This window comes from Protopterus annectens, chromosome 3.part0 (assembly GCF_019279795.1).
Source record: "Protopterus annectens isolate FY-2018-M chromosome 3.part0, PAN1.0, whole genome shotgun sequence".
Taxonomy (NCBI): Eukaryota; Metazoa; Chordata; order Ceratodontiformes; family Protopteridae; genus Protopterus; species Protopterus annectens.
The window spans coordinates 1,141,755,700-1,141,782,468 of record NC_056731.1 but is presented as its reverse complement, the minus strand read 5'-3'; positions in this window follow the sequence as shown (position 1 = coordinate 1,141,782,468).

Here is a 26,769-nt window from a genome sequence, read left to right as displayed (position 1 = left end):
ACTGCCTTCTCTCCAAACAAATGAACATTCAAACAGCTGCATTAGACATATAGCTTTCTCTCACTCTGTCTCTGTCTGCCTGTCCCTCTTTTCTTTTTCTTATTTTTTCCACAGTAAGGTGGAATTAGAGAACAGATGATATCTGGCTCATTTGCAGGTTGCTAATGGTGAGTTGGATAGACAATGTGGAAATCCTGCCTTTGGTACATTAGTATCAAACCTATCCATAAAAGAAACATAAATGCTTTAATTCTGTGATTTAAGATGTCCTAGGGATCTTGGCAATTGTGTACCACATGCTGAAGCTCAGATCTTAGGTACAGCACTGATCATCTTAAAATCACACAGCTTCTGATGATTACAATATCTTCTGCCTTTTTCTCTGTGGCATAATGCTTATATTTCCAACACAATTATCCAGAATATCCAGAAAATCTTTTTTGCCTTCCATGGAGGTAAGTCAAACACTGTCTGGTCTGGTTTTCAATTAAAAGTTCCTAGTACTGTAGTGAATACTGTTTTTCAGGAAAAGTGCACTGCAAATGTGTTATTTGGAAGTGTTTTTATTTTCAGATTGCTTCATTTATTGAAAGTGTTAACACATGTTTTGGCTACTGCTTATCAAAATTTTGAATACAAAAAAAAGTTTTTGGAAGCATAGTGTGCAGGAGAGCAGAACAATGGATTTTTGACATGAGTTACTAGAATAACCCTGAAGTAGTTGCAGACAGGTTGCAGAAGCCTAAACACTAGAAGCCAATTGTGCTGACCTAGCATTAAACGTTATCTACTACAAAACAGTAGACAGAAGGCATCCTACTGTTTATGGTTACTGATCATCAACTGAGGATATCCTATGTAAAACAGAACAGTCCAATCCTGGAATACCCATGGGCATATACTTAAAAGACTGAGGCATGCAACCATATTACATTATTAAACCCATTTTCTACATGACTAAAGATGAGAGGCCTGATGCTCAGATGTGAAAATATTTGATTTGTCTTGAGCACTAGGCACCAGTGTACATAAAATGGACTAAATTATCTTTGACTAATCTTAAGGTTTTTAACAACAGTAATTTAAGATGCAAATGCCAGGAAGACATGAAAAGTGACAACAATATCTGGTAATACTAGTATTCATTGTAATCTGCATGCTGTAAACAGCTGTATTGTGCTGGTAGATGAGTAATTCACAGTGCTTTCTACTGCTGCTAAGGTATTGTATGTTGGAAGAGTATCTCACTGGATACACTGTATATGAATCCATGTGTCTAGCTGTTTCTTCTGTTTCTGTACACATTGCATGCAACCAGCTACCTTCAACATATATAGTTCATTAGTCTCTGTCTGTCTGGCTTTACTGTGCACAGAAGGCTATATAACACAAATGTCAAAGACCTGAGCTGCAATAATAGAGACTGTCAGTTCAAATCCCATCATGATACAACTGCAGCATGAGACAATAAGTACGGTATCTAACTTCCATGTCCTCTCGGATGACTCCTGGGAAAGGAACTGCTAGCCCCAAGAAGCCTACCTGATTAATGCAGTTATATGTATTTATTTGGTTTCTGTTAAGTGGATGATCACACAAGACCCCAGATGACTGCAGTAGAGCAGGCATTGGGAATTTACCCTTTTGCTACTGTAGTGTGATTGCTGTGACCTGGGAAAAGCCTCAGTCAACAGACTATGACCTAACAAGTAATTATGTAATATAAATAATGCAAAGGAGGTGGAAACAAAGTATGTAGCTAATAAAACTCAAGAGGGTTAGTGGTACTGCGAAGTACTAGGCTGCCCAGGAAGTTAAGACTGATGCAATAGGTGGAGGGGATATTTAGCCCTGGAATGTCCAGTATTCCCTATACTGGAGAGCATCAGTCCCTGAAGACATTTAGTGAATTATCCGTGCCAGTTTTCCTGGTACTGACTTCTTTTTAAGTTGTGGTCTTCAGTCACAGACAAGAATAAATTTGCTAATTTTAGCATATTTTAGCATATCATTAGAAAAACATGTTATTGTTAAACTTGCTATTCTATCAGCTTTAAGTAAATTAGTGCAATATTTAAAATTAGTCCTGTTTTGTTCCTTTGCATCCATCATTTTTTGTTTTGCCCTTGACTCTTGTTGTGTGTGTGAGTGTGTGTGTGTGTGTGTGTGTGTGTGTGTGTGTGTGTGTGTGTGTGTGTGTGTGTGTGTATATGGAGAGAGAGAGAGAGAGAGAGAGAGAGAGAGAGGGAAAGAGAGAGAGAGAGCTATATAAATATATATCTTATATATGATTGCTTTATGTATGAGCAAACTTATTAATGTCGAACTTAAAATAACATCACAAAGAAGTTCAAACATATATAATATCACACTCCCTAGATATTGAACCTACAAAAGATGAAGAAAGGAAAACTATTTCCTTTTTCTGTCTTCACAGTAAAACCCCATTAACACTAGCCTTAAATTTGTCTGATTAGTGGTAGTGTTACGGGAAGTTATTTCTAAGGTAAGGTATGGGGTTATTGTCAGGGGCAGGGTTAGGGTTAAGGTTAGCATGCATTACAAAGATGGGTAGGATGGCTCTGCTTTGTATATGTGTGTGTGTGTGTGTGTGTGTGTGTGTGTGTGTGTGTGTGTGTGTGTGTGTGTGTGTGTGTGTGTGAGTGTATGAATACATATTTACATATATACTATATTTTGTATATATATATATATATATATATCTTTAAATCTAAAATCTTCCCTGCTGGATTTAACTACTGTAGTGTCCTAGATGAGTGTATGTCTCTAAATTTACTCTACCTGCCAGCTACTTAGAGTTATACTGCAACAGTGTGCTGATTCCTGTTCTCTGGACCTATCGGCAAGCTGCCTCTCAGTTAAACAGGATACATTAAAAGTTTATCTTCTGGTGTCTTACAAGCACCCTGTTTACTCTACCTACCAGCTACTTAAGTGTTATACTGTAACAGTGTGCTGATTCCTGTTCTCTGGACCTATCTGCAAGCTGCCTCTCAGTTAAACAGGATACTTTAAAAGTTTATCTTCTGGTGTCTTACAAGCACCCTGTGTAGGTTTACATTTAAATATCTTTGTATTCCTGACACTTTGTACTTTGTAATACCATTCTGAGACTTGCACTCTAGGACCTGCACCCCACCCTGCATTTTCCTTGCAGGACTGTAAATTTTTATTTCTACTTGGGGTAATCTTGGGTTTCTGCTGACTTACTCCCATTAACATTACCCTGCAAAGAACAGTGTATCTGTTCAACTTTCCTCATATGTAGGGTAGCACACACTCAATCAGACCAACGCTGTCCCCACCTGAAACCCTCTTTAGCCAACCCCACCTTTACACCCACTGCCTAATAATTTCCTTTACAGTCATTCCCAGTGGAAAAGTTTGAATTTGGCTACAGAAATCAAGTATAGCCCAAATAGACTATATTTACCACTTACCCTGCAATCCTTGCCAAAGGTTTTAGCCTGCTCCATTCGCTCTGCTCACTCCGCTCCCCTCCCTACCCCCAAATCCCTCACACCCCAGCTGTACTCAAATTTAATCTAGCAAAATACCGCCCCTACTAATATCCAACCAATCAACTCATACCTCCCATAATCTCCACCCCTCTACTCCTCCTTCCTACTTATCATACATCCTAATCCCAACACAGTCATGTCACTAACTACTACAATTATAATCCTTTGCTGCACTATTCTAGCATTTACTACATCTTATGAAGACATTTCAGTCAATTCTCCCAACCACTTCCATTGCACTCTGTCAACTACCCCTCTCAAATTCCCACCACACAATTTTACTACTCCAACTCCAAAATGCCTCCTTCCACCACACCTACCTAATTACCAAACCCACACCTCATTTGAATGCAAATTATTCTTAAAATACCACAAGCATTTCACTGTATACATAAAACATATCTTCAACATTCTCTCTAAACTTACTCTCAGTGGAGACGTGCACCCTAACCCTGGCCCCAATTTCTCCATCCTCTCCACAAAACCCCCTCCAAATAGCTCCCCTATCACCCAAATCACACTTAATAAAAAGCCAACAGACCTCCTCATTATGTCTCTTAACATCAGAAGCATCTGTAACAAAATCCATGACCTCCAGGCATACATACACCTGTATTCCCCTGACATCCTTATCCTAACCGAGTTTTGGCTTAAACCTCACATCAAAAGTGAAGAAATGCTCCCACCTGGATACAACATCCTCCGCAAGGACAGAATATCCAGAAAAGGAGGAGGAGTGGCACTAATGTATAAACATCACCTCAATATCCAAATTCTCACCCAGTCAGCTCCCCAGCTTGACAAGGAAGAAATCCTCTATGCTACCCTAAAATTAAATCCTAAGAAAGCAATCAACTTAATAGGCTTCTACTTCTCTCCAGGCCAAAATATACCCCCCGTTGAAAACCTATTAAACTGGGCCAATCTCTCCCTACCCCAAGAAACTATCATAATCGGTGACTTTAACATCAACTTGCTATCCTGCAATAGTAAACCCCCAGCACTCCACCTAGATCTCCATGGCTTCTCACAGATTATACAATCTCCTACCAGGATAAACAAAAACCCCAATAATCACACCATTCTTGATTGGGCCCTAGTCAACAAACATCCTCACTCTTACCTGGCAGGCTCCTTACCTGACTCCCTAAGTGACCACTCCCCAACCTTCCTACTAAAGCACCACATAAATAGCAGCAAACCCATTGTCTACCAACACATTCGCTACAAAACTAAATTCAACTCCAGCTCCTTCACCACCTCCCTACAAAAAATAAACTGGTCACCCCTAAAATACCTCAACCTAGATGAAGCAGTCCACTACTTTAACAGCACTTTCCTCAACATCCTTAACTCCCATGCCCGCAAAGATGCTCCAAAATCTGAACTAAAAAATCCCCCTGGCTACAAAAAACACCAAAGACCTTATGAAATCCAGGGATAAAATATGGGAACAATGGTGCACAACCAAAAACCCCTCAGATAAGCAACTATTCCTTGAACTACGTAACAAAGTCAAAAAGCAAGTAAAAGCAGACAATGCCCTTTTCTATCAGACATTCCTAAACTCCTCCCAAAACAACCCAAAGCAATTCTGGTCCACAATTAACTCTATCCTCTGCCCAAGGAAGGTAAACATCCCCCCACCAACCACCCCTCTCTCCACCTGTAGCATAGCTGACTCTTTCAACAAACATTTTACAGACACCGTTCTATCCCTAACTAAAAAACACTTTATATTATATTAAAAACACATAAAAATACATAAAATTAATTTAATAAATGAAGTTTAAAGTTTAGCACTACGTGCATTTGTAAAAATTTATTCATTACATGGATATATGATCGAACAAAATCAATAAGTAACAAAGTATCGTAGTAAAACGAACCAACTATTTTTGAGTAGTGCTGTACACGTATTTTAGTTTAATTTTAAAGTAGTTAGCTTTTTTAAACTTTTATTAACCAAGTATATAGTATATGAATTAGTAAAATTAATGAAGGAAGTATTATATTAAGTAATTATTTATTAGGTCCGTAGCGGGACGCATAGATGTTTTAGTATTTCTACTTTAGGATTTAACTTCATCACTAGTAAGAGCATTTGTGAAGAAGTTTTTAATGTAAATACATCAAGTAAAAACATTAAGTAAAAACATTTTGTATTAGTGAAGCTCTAACATAAAGGTAATACACATAAATGCAGAATGTGAGATGGAGCTGAAGTTATACGCAAAGCACATGATTATATTTGAAGCGTATGTTAAGAGCAGTACAGGAGAGAGTGAACAAATTACATAGTAATTAAGATTCTTTCATTCCTAATGGTAAAACAAAATAGAAATAGATCGTATTAATCGGAGTTTATTTATTAAAAGTTGTCCAAAAAGTGCTTTTATAAAGTGTTCATCTATGTACTATTCATGTGAGCATATTTATTGCTCTTTATTCTTGCTTTTTACTATTGTTGTTTGACCCTTGGTGGTTTCAGTTTTGTTGCCTCTTTAAAAGTCTTAGTAGTTTTTACAGCTGACTCAATTTATCAATTAACAGATTCTAATTGCATATAAAACTGAGTGTTAGTTAGTGACGGATTTGTCTTTTTTCTGAAGAAGTTGGGGCAGGAGCCCTGACGAAAAGTGTATGTAAAGTTCCGCACTTAAAGAAAACCATTAAACTGTTTTTTTCGTATGAAGACTTTGACATTTTTAAGTGGATATCATCCTATTGAAGCTCGAGTGTTGGAGGTTTTTCCTGTGTGTAAAAGAAACCCCCAGCACTCCACCTAGATCTCCATGGCTTCTCACAGATTATACAATCTCCTACCAGGATAAACAAAAACCCCAATAATCACACCATTCTTGATTGGGCCCTAGTCAACAAACATCCTCACTCTTACCTGGCAGGCTCCTTACCTGACTCCCTAAGTGACCACTCCCCAACCTTCCTACTAAAGCACCACATAAATAGCAGCAAACCCATTGTCTACCAACACATTCGCTACAAAACTAAATTCAACTCCAGCTCCTTCACCACCTCCCTACAAAAAATAAACTGGTCACCCCTAAAATACCTCAACCTAGATGAAGCAGTCCACTACTTTAACAGCACTTTCCTCAACATCCTTAACTCCCATGCCCCGCAAAGATGCTCCAAAATCTGAACTAAAAAATCCCCCTGGCTACAAAAAAACACCAAAGACCTTATGAAATCCAGGGATAAAATATGGGAACAATGGTGCACAACCAAAAACCCCTCAGATAAGCAACTATTCCTTGAACTACGTAACAAAGTCAAAAAGCAAGTAAAAGCAGACAATGCCCTTTTCTATCAGACATTCCTAAACTCCTCCCAAAACAACCCAAAGCAATTCTGGTCCACAATTAACTCTATCCTCTGCCCAAGGAAGGTAAACATCCCCCCACCAACCACCCCTCTCTCCACCTGTAGCATAGCTGACTCTTTCAACAAACATTTTACAGACACCGTTCTATCCCTAACTAAAAAACACTTCCCTACATCAACATCCCACATACCCAAATCAACTCCACCCCTCCACCCCTTCTTCCTTTCCACAGTACCCACCTCCAACATAAAAAAAACTACTGACAAAACTTAAACCCACAAGACTAGCAGCTTACAACCTGCCCACAGAATACCTAAAAATAACAGCTGATGTTTTAGCTTATCCCATCTCCATATTAATCAACCGCTCCATATCTGAGTCCTATGTGCCAACCTTATGGAAAATATCCCACGTCATACTCCTACACAAAGGCGGCCCGACAACAGACATTTCCAACTATCGCCCCATTGCCATCCTCTCGCCTCTCTCCAAGATACTCGAAAAATTTATCAACTCACAGATCTCCAATTATCTCCTAGACAGTAATCTCCTCTCCTACACACAGCATGGTTTCAGACCACACCATAGCACCACAACTGCTCTGCTCTCCTTCACTAACACCATTCTCCAACATAAAAACAATGGCCTTTTCTCCTCTGCTGTATTTCTTGACCTATCAAAGGCTTTTGATATTGTATCACATGATCTTCTACTCTTCACTCTCCAACCTCTCCTTTTCCATACCTGCCATCAGTTGGTTCCACAGCTATCTACATGGCTACCAGCAGTCAGTTGTTTGGCACAATGATCTATCCCCTCACCTCCCTGTTACTCTCGGGGTTCCCCAAGGCTCCATCCTTGGCCCCTTGCTTTTCTCCATTTTTACCAATGACCTGCACACCGCCACCAAACATGACTCCCTCATACAGTATGCAGATGACGCCACTCTCATCTGCTCAGCTCCAACTCTAACAGAACTACAACAGATCACTCAAGCATCTTTCTTTTCTGTTGAAAGTTGGCTATTGAATGCTCAACTCCTCCTCACCCCAAATAAAACCAAACTCCTCATCTTTCATCCCTCAAAATCTACCCCGAACATCCCCTATTTCAAAATACTTGCCAAAGACAACACTTCCATCTCACCAACAGCCCACCTTGGTGTACAGATTGACACAAAACTCAAATTTGACATTCACATATCACTCTCAATAAAAAAGTCCACAAAAAACTGGGTGCCTTGTATAGAAACCAACAATACCTAACCAAACCAGCCGGAATCTCTACCGCAACTTTCCAACTAATCTCAACCCTACTCTATGCATCACCCATACTCACAAATCTTCGACAATCAGACCTAAAGAAACTCAAAGCCTGCTACAATAAAATTGCAAAATTTGTATCAGGGGACTCCCACCGCAGTCACCACTGTGTCTCCCTTAGAAACCTAGTCTGGCTTGAGCTCCCTCAACTCCTACACCTAACCCAACTTACCTTTGCTCATAAACTTGTAAACCACCCTCTTAAAATTCCCTCACTTCATACACTTCTCCAACCCTACCAATACTCCAGACCCCTGTGCTCCTGCAACAAAAATCTACTCCAAGTCACCAACCCCAACAACTCTGCAGGGGAAGCGCTATTCTCCTACTCCATATCCAAAATTTGGAACTCACTTCCCACTGCCATATCTACCCTCCCTTCCAGCAGTCTCTTCAAAAATGCTCTTAAAGCACACCTAAAATCTCACTGGCTATGTCCTTGTCCATACCCCAACTAACCCCCCCTTTCTCCTGTACCACTAATTAGCTGCCAGCTCTACTATTAGCTGTCAACAGGTTATCAGTATTTCATATCCTTTAACTAGCAGATGATTGCAGTATAATGTTTACTCTTTTCTCTATGTGAGAACTTAATACTACTAGGCAAATGTCTTGCACCTTATATTGTTATTATACTCTGACATATGTCATTACCTGTCAGACTGTGTCTTTGCTATAAATACGCTGTGTTTTTTTTTCCTCTGAAATGCTAGATTATACTCTTATATTATGTGAAATTTTGCTTGTCTGAATATATGGAGCCTTTCTTGTGATACCATACTCTGACATATAGGTAATTTATCCTGTTGAACTGTGTCTTTACTATAATTATACTGTTTCTTTTTTCATCTGATATGCTAGATTGTACTCTTATATTATGTAAATCTCATATGTTTGAATATATGGAGCTTTTCTCCCCGGGCCTCCGCTGAAGATGGGCATATACCCAGTCGGACTTTCCCGGTCAACAAATGTAAAATAAATAAATTATATATATATATATATATATATATATATATATACATATATATACATATATATATATATATATATATATATATATATATATATATATATATATATATATATACATATATATATATATATATATATATATATACATATATATATATATATATATATATATATATATATATTTATATACATATATACATATATATATATATATATATATATATATATATATATATATATATATATATATTATATATATGCTGTATATTTTGTGCCTGTGTGTATGTGTGTCTGTGTGTGTGTGTGTGTGTGTGTGTGTGTGTGTGTGTGTGTGTGTGTGTGTGTGTGTGTGTGTGTGTGTGTGTGTGTGTGTGTGTGTGCACTTATGTGGTCACAGCAGTCAGGTAAGTCACTAAAATGGATGTGGTTGCATTTGTATGGTTGCAATGATCTGACGGTATGTTAAACTGAAATATGGAGTGGGGTAAATGTGCTCTCATGTTTCATTTATTTTATGGATAGTGCTACATGCAGAAGGAGCAGACTGCATTTCAAAGGAAACATTTCACATATCTGGTCACCACAAAGGTCAGAAATAGTTCCTCAAACAAATGGATTGCTTGGTACTAGAGTAAATGTGAATTATTTCTGTAAATATTATGAATATATCCTGCATATTCATAATTATATTAATAACTTGAATCAGAAAGTGCTTATGTGGTACTCCATGGTAGCAAATCAAATCATCACTGTACTGGTAAAACTTTGCTCTATTAGTTTGAGTCTAACTAGCACTACTTTGCAGATACTAACTTTTATTTGTCAATTATAGTCATCCCCTTTGGCAAAAACAAAGTGCCCACAAATTACCACATAAGTGGTAATCCATTAAGTACGGAAGAAGTAATTAGGGACCTGGGGACCCAAGTTGATAGCAATCTCTCATTTGACAACCACGTGGCCAAAGTGGTTAGAAAAACATTTTATATAGCCCACCTAATCATGAAGGGATTCACATCTAGATCAGGGGAGGTCATCGTGCCTCTTTACTCATCCCTCATCAGGCCCATAATTGAGTACAATGCCCCTTTTGGGATGTACCTTACCAGACACCTGCAGCAACTGGAAAGACCCCAAAAGTACCTCACCAAGAGGATCAAAGGGCTTAAACAGATGCCATATGCTGCCCGGTTAAAGAAACTCCAGCTCTACTCAGTGGCATCTGTGCCTGATGTATAAAGCCATGTCCAACCCAGAATTAATGGACATGCTGCACCTCAGGAAAATCCAAATCCCATCGAGCTACGCGCTCGAGAGACTTGAACCTCAACACTGAAATAAATAGGACATGCTGGAGGGACAGATTCATAACCCAGAGGCTCCCTTCACTCTGGAATAAAATCCCAGTCCAGGTTAGGCAGAGTCCCTCATTGACTCTCTTCAAGAGGAATCTTGATGAGTGGATGGGGGCTCGTAGATTTACCCCGGGTATCACTTCTGTGTCACTGTTAGACAGAGGCACAGTATACTAACCTCGAAAAAGGGCACAGCAAAATTAATTTAAAATGGGTGGCGAAAGCCAAACACACTCTGACTAGGCTTATAAATGCCGTAGGGCAGATAGCCTAGTATGAACCTATGAATTAAATATGCAAATGTGCATGCAAATCATAATCATGCAAATATTTCAAAAATGGGGTGACACCTACAAAACTTCTTTGCAACAAATTGAAGAACACATCTGCATGAACAAAAGTCACTTAGATAGTTGGGGGTCTATCTGCTATGGTTAGGTATCTAATAGCTGTATGTTTATAATTATTGTCTATTACTTTTTCAATAAAAGATCATCTTTCTGTCTGGAAGACATATTAATATTATCACAGAAAAGAGGGGTGTGTGCTGATGACATTTTGTATTTTAACTTTCTTTCTAACTTATAGTTTTTGAGGTATGTGCATTTATTTCTAGGCAAGTTGCAAATCTGCATTCTCAGGAATTTAGCTCAGGTAATGGCTGGCCAGTCAGAAAATCTGCAGGTGTCCGGAGATGTGAAATTCTACTCAGGATAGATGCTAATGAGCTAAAAGAGAGTAGTCTTCTGTTGCTAGTTATTCTGATGAAGTCCTGTGAATGTGTGGATGAAAACACTATATAAGCAATATAGAAGTTTCTTCCTGTGATGTGTTTCAAACCTAGGACTATATCCTACTGATTCTCTCTTTTTTTTGTGTATATATATATATATATATATATATATATATATATATATATATATAGCTTCATGTATTACTAGTTTAAATAAAAGTGTAGGAGTATGATGTGTTTTACCACTGAAAGCTGGTAAAGCACTTAGCACTATCAAATAGACAGCAGGTAAGAAGGAAACATCCTTATGAAGAACAAATTACTTTAAAAGCAGTTAGCCACTTCATTTTGCCACATGTTCTGTTTATAAGAATGGCTAAGTGAAGTTCCAACAGCTTTTAAAGCTGTTTTACATGTTTTGCCATCTGTATCATTCCTTAACACAAGACCTGATTTTCACAGCACTTAGGGTGCTTAACAAAAGCTTGTTAGGTACCTTTTTGACATTTGAAAGTTGAATAACAAGCTTATCTTTTTCTCATTTTTGGAGTGACATCATGGTGTGCCATGAAACACAAGTTATCATCTTTCAAAACTCAGGTATATAGTTTCTCACATAGCATTTAAACCCATTGATCTTCAGGCTTGGGGGACCCATACTCCTGACTATATAAGTGGATTTTGACTAGGCCTTGTAGATTTTTCCTGGACACCACATAGTCTAAAATTGGCGCTGATCACGTGTTCAAAGAAAGTGACTAGAGCTTCTGTGAGGGATGTGGACAGTGTGGTGATTATTTTATTTCTCACAGAGTCAAACCTCAGAGGTGAGCTCAGGTCAATATAACTTGTTTAGAGGCAGTTTACTGCCTTGTATCAACAAATTGGAAAACATTTGGGACCAGTACTTCTCACCTTATCCCCCGATATCAACAGGAGTTCCCCAAGGCTCTATACTTGGGCCCCTCCTTTTCAGCATATTTGTTAATAACTTCCACTCTTCCCTGTCCCAGATCTCATTTACTCAATACACAGGACATTTCATTAATTCCACCATCATCTACTCTGCCTACTCCACCAGTGAACTCCAAAAACTAACTCAAATCACCTTCTCATCCACAGAAACATGGATGAACAACAATCACCTACCCCTAAATGCTTACAAACCCAAACTCTTTCTATTCACTCCTAAAAGATCCACCCCCCCCCCCCCCCATAAACAGGTCAGAATTTACTATTCAGTCTCAGAACAGCACTGCCAAAGTAGTGCCCCACACTAAACTCCTTGGAGTTACTATCACTGAAAATCACTCCTTTGACATTCATATCCTAAACAACATCAAAAAGAGCCACCAAAAGTTAGGTCTGCTTTACAGACACATAAGTTACCTCAACCACTCAGCCAAAAAAACTCTAGCATTCTCCTTTCTTTTACCATCTCTACTATATGGTGCCCTCCTGCTCACAGGCATTCAACTCTCTCTAAAAAACAAACTTGTATCTTGTTATAATAGAGTAGCAAAGTTTGCCAACAGTACTACACATATCTCCCATCACTGTATATCCCTTCAAAAACTCAATTGGGTCGAACTACCTCACTTCCTAACTTACCTACAACTCACCACTGCACATAAAATAATAACTAAACCAGAAGATTGCCCATCCCTACCCTCACTAATGTCCCCCTACAACCCTGCTAGATACCTCAGATCAGAAAATAAATGTTTTCTAAAGGTAGAATTACCCAACCTTACAGCTGGCCGACCTCTTTACTCCATTGCTATAGCCAAGGTGTGGAATTCCTTACCCACCACAATCAGAACCACGTCTAACCACGCCATTTTCAAGAAGTCTCTGAAATAATATCTCTCCGAAGTATGGCTCTGTACATGCTTAAATAATTCTTCCAGCATTACATGAAACTAGAAACCTCTTCTAACAACTTTAACACTTTGAAATATCTATCTATCTTTTCTTAATTTAACTCATCTCCCTCTCAGTTTTATGCATCCTTGGCTACAAGATGAAATTTAAAGAAAAGAAAGCCTAATTCTAGTTGTATATCAACATGCATATATTGTACCTGGATGTAAATCATTGTTATTTTTGTATTTTGTATAATGTTGCTTACTAGTAACTTGAATCTGTTAACAGTCGTTATATAACTTTATCTCATCAATGTATATGTAATATGTGGCGCTTTTCTCCCCAGGACTCCTCTGAAAATGAACACTCCTAGGCCCAGTGGATTATCCTGGAAAACAAATGCAAATAAATAAATAATAAAATACATTTCTGTAACCATTATTTTTCACTGTCCAAACAAACATCAGATGTGTATACAGGTAGCCTACTTTTGAGAGTAAATGTAATCAGGCATGTTGTGTGTATATGTCTGACAGCAACAAATTTAAGTGGATTACTATGGCAATTTTTTTGCTTCTGTCCCAGTTTGATGTCAGAGGGGTACATAAAAGGTGATTCCCTTGGGGAATGGGTGAGAAGGCACACTGTATATAATTATGAGAGAAACAACTTTAAATAAATGGCTGTGACCATTTTTTCAGTTTCATCCCAATTTAGCACCAGTAAGATATACAGAAGGTTACTATCTTTTTTTTTGGGGGGGGGGAGTATGGAGGTAGACACTCTTCACATGTATATTTTATGTATCCTCGCAAAACATTTGTATTTTCAGTTTATTGGGACTTGCTGTTTTGTCATCTTTTTAAACTAACCTTGGAGACAACTTATTTTTCTATGAAAGAAAAAAAAAACATAAGGATACATTTCTTTCCTTAACAATGATTTGCATGCAGGTTATCATTGGATCAAGAGGCTGGAAAGAAGGTACCAAAGTCACTTCAGACATCTAGAACTCATGGCTTCTGCCTCCTTGGCTTAGTTAAGTTAATTCATCCATGGCTATTACATCGTAGTCTTGGCCATTCAGAGAGTGTGCTGAACGGATTTAGGAAAAAGCTGAAAAAAGTAAATGAGATTATGTTTGGGAAGACAAATGGGGGATTACAGGGAAACGAGAGGTTTAGTGGGAGGACAGTGGACAGTCCAGTTCACCTAAGGATGCCTCCCTAATGCAAATTACGTTATATTCACGTTATGAGAATTTGCACTTTTTGCTTTTCTTCAGAGAGGTGGATATGTAATGCATAAAATTACAGATGCATTGTTTCAATTAAATGATTGAAATATCTTCTTTATTTATCCCAGACAGTGATGTTCTCCAGCATTTGGAAAGGTTATACTAGGGGAAAAAGGAAAAGCATTACTGTGAATCGTGACCTGACATTCAGAAATTCACCACACAGTTGTTTGTTTACCAATACAAAGCAAAATGCACCCTAAATACATTTCACGGCTGAATTTCCAGATATGTTGTCCCAAATTATTTTATTAGAAAATGTCAAATTGTTTCAGAGATGCAGTCTGCTTTTTACAGTGACTACTGGCAGGTCTATATGGCCAATAGAAGATGTAAAGCTGCAGAGCTGTATGATACTTGGCTGTTTTCCTTGTGTATACGTATGAGACTTTTGCTCAGCGTGGTTTAATGCAGCCATTATCCAGACTTTGTTTCTTATTGTGTAAAGAAGTCCCTGACCACTGTCTAATATCTAGTAAGGGCTCAGTGAACTTTCTGTTGCTTTATGGCAGGCTCACAGTAATATAGTACAAGCGGTTTCTTACAGTTTTTCATCACCAATGTATTTTGCTGTGGACACAGTCATTATTTATTTCTGTTACTTTCAGCACAACCAAACAGCAGAGATATAAACAGAAGCTGGCTATCATTTTGCGATGGGATGAAGATGGCATAAGTAGGCATGGATATGTGAAAATTCAAGGATCACTGCAGAATGTTTATTGGCATGACGTGTAGGGGTAAAGTGTATGACCCTGAGATCAGCAAGATGAAATACATTGCCAATACCCATTATATCTTTCACTTTTCTTCAGGAAAAAACAGACATGAACATAGGAAGTTATCTTTTTAGAAAGACAAGTTATGCTGCTATGCAAGAAAACAGTAGCACTCGCATGATTTATTTATGTATTTATTTATTTATCGGTTTTGGTGGTAGGTGCCTTGGATAGTTTTGCTTGTAGTTTTGGTAGACTAACCTGGGAGTAGAAGCAGCAAGGCATATTTCAGACACATGGGCTGGACCTGCAGCTTAACCATCCCCTTTGTTATTCTGGTCCTTGAGACAGCTAGAGAATGAAGGGTCTTAATAATATATAGTTCAAAAGTATACAACTGGAGATTTGTTGTGGCCTTATATGGGGTGCGATTCTTCTGGCAGGGTGTTGAATATGGGCAAACCTTCATGAATATTTCAGCTTGGCTGTGAGAATCAGCTCTGTAAAACAAGGCTATGTCATTAGTGTGCTGGATAATGAGTATGTTGCTGCAGCAGAGCTAGATTACAGTGAAATAAGGCCCTAAATAGCCTATGGTCCCCAGCTGTGCAAATATTCCATTATTTGGCTATCACTCCCCAATTACTGTAAAACACAGTTCAGATCTACCAATGCTCATGACATTTTCTTCCTTACTTTGACAATAATCACAGAGATTTGGATTTAATTTAAAGCTTTTAATTCAGTATTATAGCAAAAACACTGACAGCCATTTGTGAAATGAAACAAAAAACTCTTGCACTGAAAACAGACTTAGCATGAGCAACAGTAAACTTCAGTTCTCTTGAAACTCACAATTATTAAAAGTGCATTTGGTAAGGAAGTAAACTATAATAGATCTGCTGGGATTCATAATCAAACAACAGGATTCAAAATTCACATATAACGCATTGCTAACAGCCTGGGACAGCCCATTGGATGCAAGTGTCCAGTCTGCTGGGCAAACCTAGAGGGCTGCCTTGTGAAGTGACATGGTCAAAGTCAGGCAGTAGAGAAACAAAGGCCAATGGCTTCAAAGCCTGCACTACAGGATGCATCACATTAATAGCTTATAGCCTTAATCATCTGCATAATGTGACAGACAAGCTCTGTTGCAGCCTAACATATTGGATTCACACCAATATACTTACAAAAAAAGTTGAATTAAAAATGTATCCATAGTTAAACTATTAACATTAAACATGTGATCTTTGCACTGTTAAGCTTATTTGCAACCAAATAGTAAACACCCTGTCAACTCAACAAAATAAGTAAACCCAAGATTGTATGCAAGGAACCTGACTCATATAATGGTGATGCTATTTACTACAATCATTTCGTTCATTTGCACCATAACTACTCTGGGGTGCAGGAGGCAAGTATTTAAAGTATTTACACACACGCACACACACGCGTAAACACACACACATACACACACACACACACACACACACACACACACACACACACACACACACACACACACACATGCACACAAGCAAAATGTGATCATTAATTTCAGTTCATTGCATGTCTGTATACCTCAGTTGTTTGCTTGCAATCAAATGAATGACCAAATACATAAATAATCACCTAGAAAAGCATTTTAGCCCACTACTGTGAAATATATAAAGTGCAACTCATTACTCTCCCACAAACTCCCAAGTCAAGAATCAGAGAAAAAAATCAGGAACATATCTTAAATATAGCTTGTTATATACATAGTAAATTGCTAGCATGATGCATGTTACATTAGCAAGCAATTTCTGAAGGATATGACATATATAAATTACATATTTGTCATTATTTGCTGAATACCCCAATATTTTACCAGAACACTATAAAGTTTATTAGGAAAATGCTGCAGATATGAGGCAAAATTGAGGAGAGTTGAGAACTATGCACACACACACAAACACACACACACACACACACACACACACACACACACACACACACACACACACATGTGACCATTAGCTACAGCCATTTGCGTGACTGTACACCTCAGATGTCTGCCTGAGATCAAGTGAATACATAAATACATAAATGATAGCCCAGAAATGTATCTTAGCTCATGGCTGTCAGAACCATAAAGTGCAGCCTATTGCACGTCCTCTCTGCTCTTTCAACTTCCTAGCTCATGAATCAGAGACAAAGACACAAACCTAGGAAAAGATTATAAATATTTCTTATATACTTAGAAAGTTGCTAGAATAACAGCCTTTGTATTAGCAAGCATTTTATGAAGGATACAAGTCTGAAACTCACTTGCCTGTCATCATTTGGTGACTGCAGTCCACAACGCCAACATACCTCTCAGTTTTTTTGCTCAAGAATTCTGAATAATGAATAAAGTCAAACATGACTGGGTGGGGGGGGGGGGGGGCAAGGCACAAAAGGGACACGTTAATTATTTTTCTTATTTTACCTATTTGTTAACCAGGTAAATCCATAGGACAAAGTGTTCCTTTACAGGGGTAGACCAGGAGCACTGACTGGTTAAGTGACTTACTCAAAATCACACAATTGACAAAAGGAGGTGGAAGGAATCAAACCCGGAAGTTTTTTTAACTACACAGAAAGCAGCTCATTAACAGCTCAAAACTTTATTTACTTGACATTTTATTGACATTTATTTGACTTTTGTTTACTGGGAAGGTCCACATCGGATAATATCCCATTTTCAGCTGAGGCCCATGAAGAAAAGCTCTACATTGACATACTATGGTTATAGTTAAAGTTATTACAAAGCCTAATACAGACGAATGACATATAAACTGAGTAAAAAATTCAGCTTCATCTCATACAATGTGATCCTATGCATACATATTCAAATATTTAAACAGCTATAACAAGTTGAAAAAGAACATTGTCAACAGATAAGTATTCACAAGATGCAACTTATAGAAATGACATTAAACACATTGAGTACACTCTGTGGAACAGAGATGACTAGGTAATAAAGCCTAGGCAAAAATATATTTGATCTTTGTCTAAGAAACAGATTTTACTAATCCCTTCTCTCTGAACATAGTCAAAGTATGCTGGTGGTGGAAAGGAGGGACTAGTTCATCCTGGGGTTGTGCAAAAGCAGAGTCAGCTTTTAGTAGTAGTTTGAAGTTGGAGAGTTTAGATCTGATTTTCATAGGGATAGATTTCCATTTGTTTAGGGATAGAGTATGAGTAAAGACTTTGGCTGGAGGATTTGTGGGGTTTATATATGCTGAGAAGATGCTGCTCACTAGATTGTAGTTGTCTGTTGGGGTGATAGGAAAGGAGAATAGGAGTAAAAGCAGGGCAGTCACCGGCTTTGTGAATAATATATGTGGAGATAAGCTGTATGTAATCTAAGCGGTTCGAACTAATTCAAAGCCTTAAGGGCAATACAGTGGTGGCTGCCATATTGTTTGTGTGGCAAATTTTGAAACCTTATTATAGCATGCCTCCAACTTATTTTTAACTGTAGCTTGGGCATTATGAAGCCATTTCTCAACGGAGAAAAAAGGTTCTTGTGTGATATGGAGGCACCGAGTCAAGTTATCAGATGCACATATAAGTGTAGAATCATCAGCATACTGTATAAGAGATGCTGGGCCTACAGAGGTATAGAGATCAGTGATATAGATATTCAAGAGGAAGGGACAAAGAATAGAGGCTTGAGGTACACCAGTGGAGACTTGCAGGTATTGAGATAAAGTATTCTTGCCATGTTGCTGACTGGAGCCTGTCAGTTAAATAGCTATTGAACCACAGTAATGAAGAATGGGATAGTCCAAGTTGAGAAAGTTTATATGGAAGATTAGGGTGAGAAATTGTATTGAAAGCTTTTGACAGGTCATGGAATAAGAAAGAAACAAGCTTGCCTAAGTCCCTGTATTTGCTTATGGTGTCAGTGAATGGTAGTCATGTAACAGTTGTACTGTGTGTTAGGTGGAACATATGTTGGGTGGATTTTAAGAGCCATTCTTGTAGAAGATAGTATAGGAGTTGTTTATGAATACACCTGTCAAGAATTTTTGAGAGAGGTGATAATATTGAAATAGACTGAAAAGTTAGAGATGTCAGCCAAGATGTCACCTTTATGAAAAGAGATTATATAGGAGTTTTCCATAGTGAGGGTACATAGGAATCATAAACTGATCTATTGATAAGGATGGAAACTGAGTATGGTATGGCATCGGCAATTGTTTTTAGGTATTCAGGTGGCAGGTTGTCAGCTGCAGTGAAGCAAGGTTTAAGTTAAAGGAGATTTTTTTTTTATCATTGATTTGGAGACAGGTCCAAACTGGAAGTTGCTAGCAATTGATAGAAAGGGTAAATTAGGTTCAGGTGGGAATACTGAGGGGAGGAAAGGAAGAGGTAGTACGTATAGTTTATGGAAAATATTTGTTTTCATCTAACCTGTTGTTTTCTGAATTACTAGGACTGGGTATTATTGAAGGTTTGATAGAAACACTGGATGGGGATGAAGAGTTTTAATTAGGGAGGTAATGCTTTTTTTGAAGTAGGTATTGAATAAGGTAGCAATTTCTAGTAGAGGGCTGTTATGAGAAGAGTTGGATTCCTTGTTTGAACCCAGATGTAACAGGTTACGTATTGGTATTCAGATTTTTTTGGGGGTCATTTTTGTGTTGAAGTTGTAGATGTCTATAATATTGTTTTTATCTAGGCTAACTTGTTTTTTACTCAGATTACGCAATTCTCTATAAAGTTGGTTTTAGGGTGTTTTTAAGTTTAAGCCATCGTTTCCAAACTTTGTCTCTGTTAGACACTGTAGCTTTTCTTTGGGTAGTCAGCCATGGATTATGGTGAATTTTCACTCTTTTTTTTTTTGCGGAGTGGAGTGTGACTGTTTAAAGTATTTAAGAATAAGACACTAAAAGTAGTGACTGCCTTGTTGAGTAGAAGAGTTTTTAAGATAGACCAATTCAAGGCTTTGAATGTATTGATGGTGGAGCCCATATTGAATTTATAAAGGTTTTGGGTTGTTTTAAATTGGTGTTACACTAGTGGGTGGTATTTCTATGGGTATAAGCTGAAAGGCAGTCACTAAGTGAGTTTGGATAGGTTCCAGAGGGTGTAAATTTACTAGAGTCAGAGACCAGTATCCAGTCTAGAACTGCACCTTTACTGCTGGTTTTATTAAATCTAGGGTGTGTTTTGATAAGTTCATAGGTTCATTGGTAGGTACTAGGCTATCAGCCCAAGGGCCTAAGTAAGCCTTGCCAACAACGTTCCCTGACTTACGCCACCCAAGAATGTTAATTTCCTGTGCCCCTGAAAAGCAGAGCCACAGAAGTGATCCCCGGGCTGTATTTCCTATTTCTCCATCCACTCATCAAGATTTTTCTTGAAGAGTGCTAATGAGAAACTTTGCTTGACATAGATAGATAGCTTGTTCCAGAATATAGGAAGTCTCTGGGACAGGAATCTATCCCTCCAGCATGTCCTGTTTATTGTGGTGACAAGGTTTAGGTCCCTAGAGCGTGTAGCTCAAAGGGATTGGGATTTCTTTAGGTGTAGCATGTCCAATAGCTCTGGGTTTAACATAGCTTTATATGTTAGGCAGAGCTCTCCTCTGAGTAGGCGATATGCTACAGAGTAAAGCTGGTGTTTTTGAGACAGTCAGTGGAGGGCATCTGTTTGAGGCCAGTAATCCTCTTTGCGATGTACTTCTGTGGCCTTTCAAGCTGCTGCAGATGTCTTGTGAGGTACATTCCAAAAGGGGCGTTGTACTCTATAATGGGTATAATGAGTGCCGAGTAGAGGGGAACAATGACCTCTTTTTTCCTGGATGAGAACCCTTTTGTGATGAGGTGTGACACATAGAAGGATTTCCTGACTACTGTGGCAATGTGATTATCAAAGTAGAGACTACTGTCTACCTGGATCCCAAGGTCTCTTATCACACATTTGGTGTTACGTAGACTGCTGTTTATGTGGTAGTTCATGGATACAGAGTTTTTACTAAAGGGGATGACAATGCACTTTTTTGGCATTGAGCTTGAGGCCATGCCTCTGATATCAAGCATCTGTCTCAGTGAGGCCCTTCTGTAGGATGTCCACATCATTTTCGGACTCGACTATGGCTTCTAGTTTTCAGTCATCTGCGAACTTCATTAGCCAGTGGCCTTCTGTGTTAGCCTGTACTTCAGGGAAGTAGATACCAAACAGTAGAGGTCCCAGGACTGAACCCTGTGGTACTCCTCTTGTCACTGGTTTGAAGTCAGATTTGGAGTCTGCAACTTTTATAGTGTGGGTTCTGTCAGTGAGCCAGTTGGCAACCCATCTTGTGATGTAGGGATTTATACCTAGTTTAGTGGGTTTAGCTATAATTCCAGAATGGGGGATGGTGTTGAAAGCCTTGGCAAGGTCAAGATAGGCTGTGTGAATCACCTTACCCTCATCTACAGCTATGGTGAGTTGATTAGTTTCAGAAGGCATAATCTGCCTTTCACAAACCCGAACTGGGTGGGGTCCAGAGTTTGGAGGTTACCAATGTCTTTGTTTATGAGTTCCATGATGATACATTTCATGGCCTTGCAGACCTGGCTCGTCAGGTGAATAAGGCGATAGTTCCCAGGATCAGTGGTGGCTCCCCCTTTATGGAGTGGGATAACTGTTGCTGTGCACCATTCAATGGGCACAAAGCCTGATGTGAGACTATGACTGAACATGGTGCTTAGGTGGGGAGCCAGTTCGTTCTGAAGTTTGTGTAAAACGCAGCCTGGGATGTTGTCTGGTCCCATGGATGCTGTGGTTTTGGTTTTAGAGAGTGAAGCTTTTACCTGCACAGATGTGATTACAGGGACTCTGCATTCTTCCTGTATAGATATGGGCCCTTTGGGGGGTGAGGGGGGGGGTGGTAAGTTAGCACTGAACCTATCTGCCAGGATGTTGGCAATATCAGTTGGTTCTGTAATTTTCGTGCCGTTGTGCTGTAACTCTGAGCAGATCTGGGTGTTGCCATTGAGATTCTTGATATGGCTATAGAATGCATTGAGGTTGCCCTTAGAATCAGTGGCAATTTTGTTTTTGTAGCTAGCTTTGGAGGATCTTATAAGGGCTCTAAGCTTCTTACTGAGGCTGACCAGGGAGCTCCTCTACTCATGGGATTTTACTCTCTTTTGCAACAGTCTTCCTTCTGTTGTAGAGTTTGTTTATGGAAGGGGACCACCAGATTGGCTTCCTTTTTTTGGAGGATAGCGTCTTGGTTCTGTTTGGGATAACACAATCCATGCACACGTGTAAGTGCTTATAGAGTGCATTTGTGTAGGATTCAGCAGTCGTAACTGTATTGTCCATTTGCATAGGTGTCATGAAGTTCGCCACTTTTGTCTTAAGAAGCATGAAGTTGGCTTTGGAGAAGTTTTTTACCATGGTTTCCTTAATGGTGGATGGGGGCGGGATGTGGATATCTAGGGTGATTAGCTTATGGTTGGATCTGACCAATGCGGAGTTGACATCAGGTGTGGAATACCGGTCACTCATGTTGGTAATGACTAGGTCTAGGATATTGTTGCCCCTGGTGGGGGTGTGGATAAGTTGATCCAGGGCACTGGAATTTATGAATTCCAGAAAGCGTTGAGCAAAGGAGTTGGTACATGAGTAGTTTTCTCAGTTAATGGTGGGGTAGTTGAAATCGCCCATTATTAGGGTGTTTGGTTGAACCCTAATATTTTCCAGTATATCAAGAAAAGTTGTGCTTATACTAGCTGCGGGAAGGTCTGATTTAAGGTTTTGCCAATCAATTTTTACATCTCCTAGTATGATTTTTTTTTCATAAAGTATATACTTAGTTGTCCAGGAAAGAATTTCTTCTAATTGTTTTTCCTAGCTAGGATATAAACTGTAACAAAACATAGCCTTTTTATTTGTTACGCTTTAGCAGTGATACTAGTATTTCGGCATTTTGAAATTTTAGGATGTTTTGTGACTAGGGAAAGAGATTGTATGAACTTGGATTAATTAAGGCTACCCCTCCTGCTTTATTGTGGGGTCTGTCAGATCTGATAATACTGTAGCCTGCAGGGAAAAGTTCAGAATCTTTAATGTTAGACTTAAGCCAGGTTTGTTTGATGGCAAGATTATCAGGGTTATACTGAAATATCCAGGCATGTAGTTCTGTAACTTTGTTACAAATATTTCATGTTTTTGGAAGACAAGTGGGAGAATGATGGGGCGAGGGCTTTGATGTGTTAGTTTTATTAAGTTTATTGCTAGTTTTAAGTGTAGACAACTCTAGTTCAATTCAAAAGTTAACAGAGCAGCAGGTGTTGCATGAACATGAATTTACTGAACAAGGATAACTCTGAAACTCTAATGACTGGTATAGGTTCATAGGCTAATAGGTTGTTACTAGGCTAACAAATGCTAGGGCCCTTACAAGCCTAGATGTGCACCCCAAACCATTTGGATCCCGAGTATCTTGGGTGTCTATATGGGGGGACGTGTTAGTAGGGAAGTAATTAAGGATTTGTTCGTGAGTGATAGTTAGGATAATACTTTTTTATTGGCAGCGTCTGTTCATAAGTGGCATGGAGGGCCAGAAGAGGGATAAATTTATGATTTCCCATCCAGATATCAAGGCTTCATTTGAATAGGGTCAGGAATGAACTCCGTTTTACATGAATGGGAAACTTATTCCATAATGCAGGCATCCTTTGAGACACATATCTGTCTCTCCAGCGCGTTATATTTATGTCACAAGCAAAATTAAGATCCCTGGATGTAGTGTTTCTGGTGCTGTTTGTTTTGCACATGTGCAACGAATCCATCAGGGCTGGGTCTGAGGAAGCCTTTTAAGCCAGAAAAAGATCCCCTCTCAGCAGCCTATAGGAGACTGAATACAATATATATATATATATATATATATATATATATATATATATATATCTTTGGAGAGAAACCTTTGTGCGTGTTCCACCTGCTTGCAAGTGTCTGGTTAGACACATGCCAAAGGGTATTCAATGACTGGTCTTATAAGGGATGAGAGTGGTACTATAATTTTGGACCTGGATTCCATACCCTTACCTATAAGTTAATTGACAAACAATGATTTTCTTACTATCTTAGCTACATGTTGGTTACAGGCCAGATTGATGTCTACATATATTCCCAGATCCCTTACTAATGTATTGACGCTTAGAGGTGTTTTATTAATAGAGTAATTAACTTGGGTTGGCAGTTTGCCAAAGTGACATTATAATGCATTTGCTGGCATTGAGTTTTAGGCCATGACTTTGGCACCAGTCATTTGTCTATGCTAAAGTCCCTTCCAAGATGGTGGTGTCTTGGGGGAACCTATAATTGCTCCCAATTCTACAGTCATCTGGGAACTTGGTGAGCTAGTGGTCTTAAACATTAGCCTTGACGTCTGACAAGTAGATGCCAAACAAGAGCAGGCTTAGCACTGAGCTCTGGGGTACTTCACTGATGACTGGTCTCTTGGTGGAGGTGGTCTCACTGATCTTGACTTCTTGGCTCCTGTCTGTGAGCTAGCTGGCAATCCAGTGAGTTATGCAGGGATTTATGCCTAGCTCAGAGAGCTTGTCAGCAGTGCCCGAGTGGGGTATTGTATCAAATGCCTTGGCCAGCTCAAGATATGCAGCATGCACTGTTTTATCTTTGTCCATTGCCTTAGTTATGCGCTCAAAGAAGTTTACCAGGTTAAGTAAGCATGACCTTCTCTTAATAAAGCCAAACTGGAATGAGTCCAATGTCTATAGGGTGCTAATGTCCTTGTTTATCACTTCCATGAAAATTCGTTCCATAACTTTGCATACTAGGTTTGTTAGGCAGATGGGTCTGTAGTTCCCTGGTCAGTTGATGGTCCGTCCTTGTGGAGGGGAATAATTGTTGCAATCCTCCATTCAATTGGAACATAGCCTGTTTCAAGGCAATAGTTGAAGACTGCCTCAAGTGGTCATGATAGGCTGTGTTTTAGACTATTCAGGATGCAACCATGGATGTTGTCGGGACCCATGGAGGCACTGTTCTTGGCTTTAGCAAATGTTACCAGCACCTGGTCCTTGTTAATAATTGGGGGTAGCATGTTAGAGGGGATATAGAAAGGTAAAAGACAGGTTCTCTCTTATACAACTAAACAAGAAACTAAAAGGAAAGGTCTAATGAAGTCCAATAAGGCCAATTTTGAGGCCAGGATAGCCTTGCAGGCTAAGGCAATCACAAAGCCTTCTTAAGCTATTTCCGGAACCTTAAAGGAAACACACAGCTGTGTCCTGAACTGGTGGTGAATGGTACCACCTTCGCCAAGCAGGTTTGCATAGCAAATCTACTGGCTGAGAAATTCAGCTTAAATTTTACCCCCAACTCCTTCACAGCTCCACCAGGGACAGTACCCTCTAGCATACTATCCCCCAACTATTAACAAGGACCAGGTGCAAATAAAACTCTCTACCAAACTCAGTAGTTTTAAACCACTGCTTAAATAATATCTTAACCAACCCTGGTCTTGTACATGCTCAAGACAAGGTTAAAACTTTGTGTTCACTGTACGATACTCTCCAAATACTCTCATTAAACATAATATTCTCAACCTCTTACTGAAATGACAAAACAATTTTTATACATAACTGCTGCCTGTACAATCTACTAAGTTGTAAGTGTGCTTTCTCTTTAATAACTTCCACTTCTATAAAACCTTAAAATGTATAAATGAAACTATTGCTTGTGTATAAATGTAAATAAAATGTAATTATTCTGTGTTTGACTGGAACTTTGTATAATGCAAAGTAAGCAAATGGAGCTTTTATCCCCAGGCCTCTGCTGAAAATGGGTATTACCCAGTTGGACTTTCCCGGTAAACAAAGACAAATTCTAAACCTACCACCCTAGAACACAAACAAGGAAAAAAACTAAGGGTAATGCTGCTCAATGCCAGAAGTCTAAATCTCAAAATGCACGCACTTGAGGCCCTTCTCAGTATGGAGAACATCGATGTCTGTGCTGTGACAGAAACCTGGTTCAAGGCTCCTGAGAGCACCCCAGCACTATCAGGTTTTACCTCATATCATGCGTTCCGGCCCCAAAATCCGGACAATACCAAGAAAGGAGGGGGGGTATCCATATTCATCAAGGACACCCACACCTCAAGACTGGTGGCAATGCACGATGCATCGGAGACCATCCAGGTGCAATTAACCATAGGCAAGACTGCTCTGCAAATTGTAGCATGCTACAGGCCACCCTCACAAACTCAGGAACCTCACATGGCCTTCCTGAAAACACTATAGGGGTTTAAATGTATCACCAAACACCATCATACTAGGTGACTTCAATTACCCTAATATAGACTGGGAACACTACTCAAGCCCAAACACCCTAGCCCAAAAGTTCCTGGAACTCATAAACTCAAATGCCATGGAACAACTAGTCACCATCCCCACAAGAGGAGATAACATACTTGATCTCATCATCACGAACATGGGAGCACAATGTTCAACACCGGAAGTATACCCCTCACTGGTGAGATCAGATCACAAACTAATCTCGCTGGAGGTCCTCATTCCACCCCCACCTGAAATAAAAAAGACCACAGTAAAGAACTTCT